The sequence below is a fragment of the Apteryx rowi genome, unplaced genomic scaffold (genome assembly GCF_003343035.1).
Source record: "Apteryx rowi isolate R43461 unplaced genomic scaffold, aptRow1 scaffold_235, whole genome shotgun sequence".
NCBI lineage: Eukaryota > Metazoa > Chordata > Aves > Apterygiformes > Apterygidae > Apteryx > Apteryx rowi.
Genome location: NW_020448697.1, coordinates 732,870 through 741,623, shown reverse-complemented (window position 1 = coordinate 741,623; position 8,754 = coordinate 732,870). Strand labels below are relative to the sequence as shown.

The 8,754-nt window shown below is 37.3% G+C and overlaps 1 long non-coding RNA gene across 1 annotated transcript; it reads left to right on the top strand.

Moving 5' to 3' along the window:
* The first annotated feature begins 3,728 nt into the window (after positions 1–3,728).
* LOC112966153 lies at positions 3,729–7,351 on the top strand. The gene is made up of 2 exons (XR_003253524.1): positions 3,729–4,020; positions 5,687–7,351. It is a non-coding gene; the product is annotated as an uncharacterized LOC112966153 (long non-coding RNA).
* Positions 7,352–8,754: the final 1,403 nt, after the last annotated feature.

The window sequence follows — 8,754 nt, the reverse complement described above, 5'->3', positions numbered from 1 at the left end:
TGAATTTTAGAACACATTGGCTACATATTAGTAGATAAATCCACTGCTGTAATTTTGCATCTAGATTTCTGTTTTTCTTACAGTTACTCAAGTAAGGTGCACTCTGAAGCTGTCTGCGTCTCGGGGCACTCTATATCCTGTCTGTCAGAGAGAACAGTTCAAAGCCAAGTTAGAATCTTGTCGTCTTTGAAAATCATCGCTATATGAAACTCTGCTGCAGTTGTAAGAAACAAGGGCTTGTCTAGTAACCTTTGAAAATAATAAATTTGCCTGTACGGTTTCCCTGTATCTGGGAGAAGGATTGGATTTTAAATTTATTAGTTCTCCCTTACTTCTTGGCACATCCCATCATCACTTTTGACCAGTTTCAACCAGAAGGGGGAGAATGTTACTGGAGTTATTTTCCTGACATTCCTTGTCCACCAGTTTCTCATGATGCTATGCTCTTTCTGCATACTCTGGAAGCTGCTGGACTCTTTCTCTGCTGTTATCTCGTCTATTTTTAGCCAATATATGAGATCAATAGAAGGAACATTTGCTGAGGAAAAATGACCAGAAGAATAAAAAATCAGGTGGCAGTAAATTATCACCATATTTCTTCTCCACAGTTTTTTAATCTTTGTTTAGGAAGTCCTGAATGGAGGATTTTGCTCAGACACTACAGTATGGCTATAGTCCATACTTCTTACCAGCTGATTTAACATACTGATTTATTGCAGTCATACGGAGATGGTTGGAGACTAATGTTTAAGCTGAGAAAAGTTTCGCAAGTTGAGATTTTCAGATTCAGTAGACAAATGTATATTTTCCGCTTTTGTCAGTAACTGGAAGACTCAGATCTGCTGATTCCCAGACGGTGAAAGAATTTGACTTGGAAGAATTTCCAAGGAAAGTCAGTACTCAGACTTCATTTTTATTTTTTGAAGTGTAAAATAGTTTACTTGTGTGTATATATATTTTTACTTCAAAAATAAAATTCTAAAGAGAGAACTGTGCGATTCTTTTGAGTAGATAATTCTTTGCTTGTTGAAAAGAAACTTTCTGCGGACAATTGTGTTTTAACATAAAGGTGGAGAGTATTTGTTGGTGTCTGGGCCCAGTGTTTACTAAGAGTGTGTAAGTTAAGAAAAGTGCTTAATGGCAATAAGTTTAACTCTGATCAAATACTGTATGTAGTATTTCCTTGGTAGAAGTGTATTTATGGCAGTGGAGAGGGTTTGTATCTATCTCAATGTGTGTTAATCCACAGTTATGTCGAACAACATTCAGATGTTATTTATTGTAGCTGTTCAAACATCCTTACATCCTTGATTGCTCTCATGCCTGCAGATGTAACATTTTGCAACAAATGTATTATATCTAGTTAAGCTGAATTTAATATTTTTATTAGTCTGTAAATAAAGATACTCTTCTGCATTGCAGTGATTTCTTTACCAAAGTCAGCATAATATTTCAGTTTCTTCTGTTTTGTATGTATAAAATATAGACACCTAACTCTGTGCGTGATCTGTTTCTGTTAAGGATGTTGTCCGCATTCAGACTATTGCACAAAGATCCAGGCTAAAAACTGACTAATATGAGGAAAACCAAACTGTACAACATATAGGCTGACAGTAATCAAATCTTAACAACAAATTATTTTTTTTAAAAGGAGACAGAATTATATGACATGAGTCAAACTTCATTATTTAAGACATTTTCTGTTGATTTTCTTCTTTCAATTAAAAAAAAAGGAAAAATTCATAGTGTTATTCTGGCTCTATACTAATAATATAAGTATTCTGTAGTCTTTGGTTCAGAAGAGCTATAAAAATCCAAACCTGTCAAAAGATTGTCGTTTGGTTACAATTGTGGAAATTGCCTTTTTTCTTTTTTTAATTTTTTAATTTTTAATCTTTTTTTAAATTTGCCGTGCTGGAGTATAGGTATATGCTCTTGTGTTTGATTTTTACACTGGGAAGATACAAAGCATTTATCTTTGATACAGAATAAAAATTATAACTAAGTATTTTATATTGAAGTCTGTGTTCAGACTGAGAGGCTGTTATGTGTTAAAATAACTTTTTTTTTCTTTAATTGCCTCTTACCTATACTTAAGTGGTCTTCCTGCCCTTAAGCAGCAAGCTCAGCGAAAACTTGAGGCTGAACAGAGAGCACAGATGAATGGTAATGGTACAGTAATTGTGGTAGTAGCATAATGATGGTAATACTTAAGGATTTATAGAGAATGTGTGACTCAACTGTCTAAGCACAGAGAAGAAGACGACTGGATGAAAAGATGCATAATGTACAAACGGAGAGGGCTACAACTGCAAGTATTTTTAGTTTATAGTTTTTAGAAGGATTTAATTAAGAGCTTCTTAAGTACATGGAAAGAACAGTGAATGGGGAGAAAATGATTATGTTTGGGTGAGATGTAATAAAGCAAGAAGATTAGAGGTAGCTATCAATGAAGATGGTAACAGATAGAGGAGAAAAAAAAAATTATTGTCTTTGTGCCAGCTGGGGTCAAGGGAGAGCACTCAAAAGTTCTTGGTGCCCCTGTTCCCGTTGCTACTCTTAGTGGCTATAGTCACTGAATAGTTCCTCTGCATTTTTTCCCCAGAGATCCCCACATGACAGAAGAGGAGGAACATGTCCTGACTCAGGATGTGCCTGCAGAGTCAATTTTGCTCAGTAGAATCTCAGCCCAACAACTTGAAAAGAGAATTACTTAAAATATTTCAAACTTACCTTCTATCCAGAATGTGTCTTTTCCAATATGATGTGATTCTCAGTTCTTTTGAAACTGTAGAAATTTCATAGTTTGAGTGGAATCCAGAAATTAAAAAATGGCACACTTTCTGCTGTCTTTAGAAGAAAAATACTCAACCTCTTTTTTCTTTCCTCAGCAGGACAGTTGTTGCTTCATATGCTCAAATCTCTAAGAGTAGCTGTGCCATATCTGTATTTGTTTGCTTTTTTTTTTTTTTTTCCCCCTGCCACAGAAATAAGCCTGTACCTGCTTCTGAGTGCCAACCTGTGTACTGCACTGGAGATAAATAGGGTTTCTAGGCTAAATAATAAAGCCAAGTAATATTTTTTTAAAGGGGTCACTCCCTTTTCAAGGGATAACTTAATTCATTTGGGTAAATTTCTCAGGCACTTTTATGAGTGTTTGCTTCAATCAGTTGTCAGGATTATCTGGTGTCTATTTGTCAGTCTTCAGTCTAGCACGCCGACGCTTGTTTCTCACAGCTGTACTGGAGAAGCATCGTAGATGCTAGTGTTTTGAAGGCCTCTGTAGGAGGGTACTCTTCCAGTCCCCACTGAGGTATGTCGGAACTGTACTGATCCCTACAAGTAATCCAGCAAAACTGGTTAAAATTGTGGATTTTTTTAAAACTTTCTACTGGAGATTATGGTCAGGTCTCCCTCATTAACAGTTTTTGGAGGTCTGCATTTCTTCAAACTTCCTTTCTGAAATCCAGAAGCACTACCCCTAACTTTTGCTGCTGACCCATCTCTCCAGCATTTCCCGTCATCAGTCACATAGCTGTCAGCTATGTGCAAGCAGAGCAAAAGTATGAGTAGAACCCCTCCAAGGGCATTCACGGGCACTTTTTGATTAACCGTAAGCAAGTGCCAGGAATCAGTGATGCCTGGGCAACCTGGTAAATTTTAGGTCTTCAGATTTTTAACAAATATATCTGTACATCTAGGTAAGTTCTATTGATTAAATCTTATTTTTTCTATTAACTGCCTAAATACTTGTGCAAATAATGCCTTTGCAAAATGGTATAAAGCAGAATGGGATCATATTTTATTTAAAATTAATTTTATCTAATGGTATGTTGCTTGCTATTTTCCAAGGGTTTATATGTTTAATGTCAATTTCTTTAGGGGAATGGAAGCTGAACTTGAGTAGCTATGTACTCAGTCTGCTGGGATCATGCTTCTGGAAATGTACTGGCCCTGAATGCTTTTCCTTCCAGGAAGAAATGTGATGTCCCAGTTCACTTCCTCTTGGAACAACCTGTGGTGAGTTTGCTGTTAGCCCTTCCTTTGCTTAGGGCAGGTGAAGATTTTCTTTCTGTATCCTCTTGGGCTTCATGCCTGGTTCTTCCTGATTTAGCCTAGGAGGTGTCATGGGCTGCCAGATTCCTGRTTTTTCTAATGTACCATTTGTAGAGAGCAGGCTGGGCAACAAAGGTGACATCTCTGGAATGAAGTCTGGACACACAGAAGTCACCCCCTTGGCAGCGTCTCCTAGGGGCGCACCCAAGGACTCATTAGGCTAGGAAGATGTATGAGATGAATTATTTGTTTAGTTTTTTTAGTGGTATCTTTGATCAGAAAATGATATCCACATTTTCYCCTACTAATGCAAAGATCCCTAAGATAGCTTGTAAGATATATGTTATTTATCATGTTCCTTATGAGATTTTATATGCTCATTATGTTGGCTGTCTGTCTCACCTTTTGGACTTAAGGGATTTTAATAGCTTCAGCTCCAGGATAAGTATTAGATGCTGGCTGCAAATGTACAGGCTGTTATGTTCACTGTTTTGACACTTGTTTTGTAGTAGATGGCCTGCAAGGCTGCTGGAGATCGCTCATATTGATCAGATTGATCAGATCAAGGGTTGCTATAAGATCAGGGCCTTTGGGTTACGTCCACAAAGGCACTGATTCCCCCCGATTTAAACTATAATTTACGTGGTTATTTACAGTTATTTATGTTACTGCATAGTTTTGTATTTATTTCATCTTGCTTTCTGTCCAGTATGACAGTTCAGGCGTTCTGCTAACTTATGATACAAGTGAAGTGTCATAAGACAGGGAGCTAGCAGAAAGTTTTCAGACTTGATGTGCTCCTAAGGTGTTTTTTCTAAATCCAGGCAACATATTATTTAATTTTGAAATTGATTTTATTTTAAAATGAAAGAGAGAGACTGTGATGTATTCATGAGAGCATGAGTATTATGGTAAGTTAATGTGGTTGCCATGAATGAGCTGGTTAAATAGAAGATGAACAAATGTATTTTGGGCTGTCTCAGTTCTATCTTATTTTGAAAATCAAAACTTGTCTATCAGCTAGTAATTCCAATTTGTTATTAGAATCCTACAATTTTTAGTGCTAAGTGTTTGGTATTTGTATTTAGTGCCAAAAGGGGGCAGCAACTTCCTTTAAATCTGTGGGATTAGATAAATAGAACCTATTATTAATATTTTTTTAATGTGCAATAATAGGAAAACTTTATCCTTTAGAACTATTTCTAGTAACATGTACTCTTAAGAGAACAAGCATCCAGTTTAGCTGGCCTTGTTTCAAGTAAGAAGCACTTTTCAGGTAACACATCTTATAATAAAGGTTGTCCTAAATAAGGGTTGTGCATGTACAAGCACACAAGAACACTCACACACTTACAGAATTAGAATTCTTTTAACTCTGGATTAGTGACTTATTAAAGAATGTTAAAATATTCCTATCAATTATTTTAAAAATGAATGCTCTCTTACTAGTTCAGACAGAAGCAGTTAAATTTTTTGATCCTCTGTTTGTGAGTGGATTTAGTATTCCCAAAAGTAAGGGACCAAATGCACTGATAAAACATCAAATGAGGTGTCAGGTGAGTTTGCAGACTTTGCTTTCTGCCAGTGCACTTCAATCACGATATGTAACCAACCTTGTCACATTCCTAAGATCTCTCCTGGAACAGCGGCCGCCCATCATGTCAAACTGTTCAGAGATTTGGCAGTGAGAAGAAGTGAAAAAAGGGAGATGACCATTACTTAGTTTGCTCTAGTCTAGTTCCAGAAAGAAGCTACGTGGCTACAGAAAAGAGGAGGAGCAGCTCATATTGACCCACTATAACCTTTTCTCTACTGCTGTTGGTTTCTGCTAACAACCAAATGGTAGTGCAGTTTCCAGACTGTGTTTGTTGTCATTAACCRGGTGGTCAGTGAACTTATAAACTAAATATTCTGTTGCATAAAATGTTTGTCTTTTATGATGTGAGGTGAATGTACTATGAATAGGGAAAGATGGGGTGTGACTTCATCTGTCAGAAAGAAAGCTATATAAATGAGTTAGAGCTTCTAACTGGGTATCTTTACGAATGCCATATGCCAGGCACTTGTAAGGTGGTTATTGCAGCTTTGTTACCAAAATCATGGCTTACTCTGTATTCTGAGAATCGTTTGTATTTGTGCTTTTATGACCTAGTGCTATATGTGTATAGATGTATGTGGAAGAGAGATTCTGTGAGCTGTCCACAACCTTTTCACATCCAAGTATGACTTTTGCATTTCCATAATGCAGGCACACTTTATCCGGGTCACCTTATTCAAATTTTATAAAACTGTCTGTCAGAACAGATGGTGTCACTTAAGGATAAAAAGCTTAGCCATAGATGTGAAGAAAAGCTGCCTCTTCAAGTAAGGTCTGCTAAGGCATCTTCTCTTTATCAATCACCTATGTCTTCTCTCCCAGCATGACAGAGGATTTTTCACAGGTTTGCAGGTGGCTTTTTCCAAGGCCTTTACATTTTTGGCAGTTTTATTTGTTGATATGACTCTGGACAAGTGGCAGCATATCTCACTGTCTGTTTGTACATCTGTGAAATGGTTGTCTGGGTCACAGAAATTAACTATGATGTGTGAAATATCTTTGCAAAGGCTGAAGTTTCTAGTATATGCACAAGCCACTAAATTGTTCAGGTCAATGGCTTAGTAGTGGCTAACATAACTTGATATCTTTCTACAGTCTTTTCTCCCCTTCCTTTATGGCAAATATCACCATTTTCTCCAATATCTTTCACTCCTCAGCTTTTCATTTCAAGAAGCCTCCTTGTAGTCTATCAGGTGTCAGCCATTGCTGTATGCTTCTGTATTGTTTGTATTGAATTACTTCTGGTGTTTCTTTAAATGCTAGAATTCTGGCCCTCACTTTTTGGCTGCCTTCTGGACAGAATATATATATATTTTTAAAGTCTATTATTGACCATTCTCATCCAGTCTAACTGAGAGATCCTCACGATTTTTGAATAATTTGTGCTGTTCTATGTTTTCTCACTCCTTTTAGTAGCTCAAAGCCATATCAGGAAAATATTGGATATTCAGAGGTATACTGCAGATCATTAGAGGAACTTTTCCAGTAAGATGTCTAGCCAAAATTATGGGTTGCTGAGGTCAATTCAGGACAGCATCAGGAAGAACAGCCCAGTACTATGTCACATATATAGGTGGACTTAAATTTTTAGCTGTGCTGGAAAATGATGTTGTGCTTTATCTAAATCAAGTTGTCACCTTCCTGGATTTCTCTCATTAATACCTATGACTGTATATAAATAAATGTGATGATAAACTCTTGGATGTTCCATGGCAATTCAGTACTTGTTTGGTAATGGCTAAATAAATAATGAATTAACTTTGCTCAAGAAAACAGTTTTACTGAACAGCCTCTGCATACAGTAGGTGGCACATGTTTTTCAGGACTTACAGACGCATAATACGGGGCCAAGTCTAAACAAATACAGTGAAGGCTGAGTGAAAAAGCCTCCAAATTCTCATGTCCAGACTATACAATGAGATAACAAAGTAAGTCAGTTGTTAGGCGTCCTCCTTATCATGGATAACACAAGTTTTCCCCAACTAAGGATGTCTTCCCTCTTGTCTTTATCTAGTTTAGGAATACTTTATCTGACCTCTTCCTGCATGTCCTTTATGGATGGTAGGACCATACAGGGGCTTCAACACAGGAAACTACCAGGAGAGGTTTCTATTTTAAGTTTCAAAGTGATTGTGCAGAAATAGCACCATCCCTTTAAATAAACATGTTCGTTGAACTTCTTCAGTCTTTAATAATTCATATACATTCCCGCTGCTTCTTTGTAACACTGTTCGTTTTGTTGATCCCACACAGCTACAGCTGGGTAATTTTCAGTGTCAGCTTCAACATCGGTGAGTAAGGTTCAAACAAAAGAACAAATTCTGCCTTTGTTTACCCCATGCTGTACTACTGCAAGAGGAGGTTGGAGGTCAGAACAAACTACACCATCACTGACATTGGAAAGAGATGGGCAGTATGGAATTTGTATTATTGGAATTGTGCATAAAATCTGCAACATAACCTTGTCATTCCTAGAGTCTAGGCTGATTACAGGCTAAGGGAACCTTAGACACACATTTGTTGAGCAAATGTAACCTGATTTTGGAGAAAGAGTGAACAGAATACTGATGGGGTTACTTTTCAGTGGATGCCTGCCCCTGCAGGACTGCTTTGAGACCACTGATTCATTTCTTATGGGTCATAAAACAGCTATTCATTGCTAATTGCTTTTGTCACTTGCTCTCCTGAACTTAATTTGAACTCCCTTGAGAAAAATTACTGCTTGCCTTACCTTTGGCAAAAGCCAGAACACAGACAAATAATTGCATTTCTCTTAATTTTTTTATAGCTACCTCAGTGGTGACTTTGTATGCGCATTTTTGAAAGTGTTGCTAAAATGCAACACTACTGTTTTAAGGTCAGAGCGTTAGTGTAATTTAATGTAAACAGTGTAACTTGTTATGGCAATAGCATTTCCTTGCTGTGGTTTTCAGACTCTTCAGAAGTATTCGGTTAATGACTCCTGGTGCCAGATTATGGCAGAAATTACCACCTGTATTATACAGATCCAAAATTGAGTCCTGCTGGGGATGTCACAACAGAGCTGACTTGAGGATTTCCCATAACACTTCTCCCCTTCACCACACCACCTCTTTGCCTGA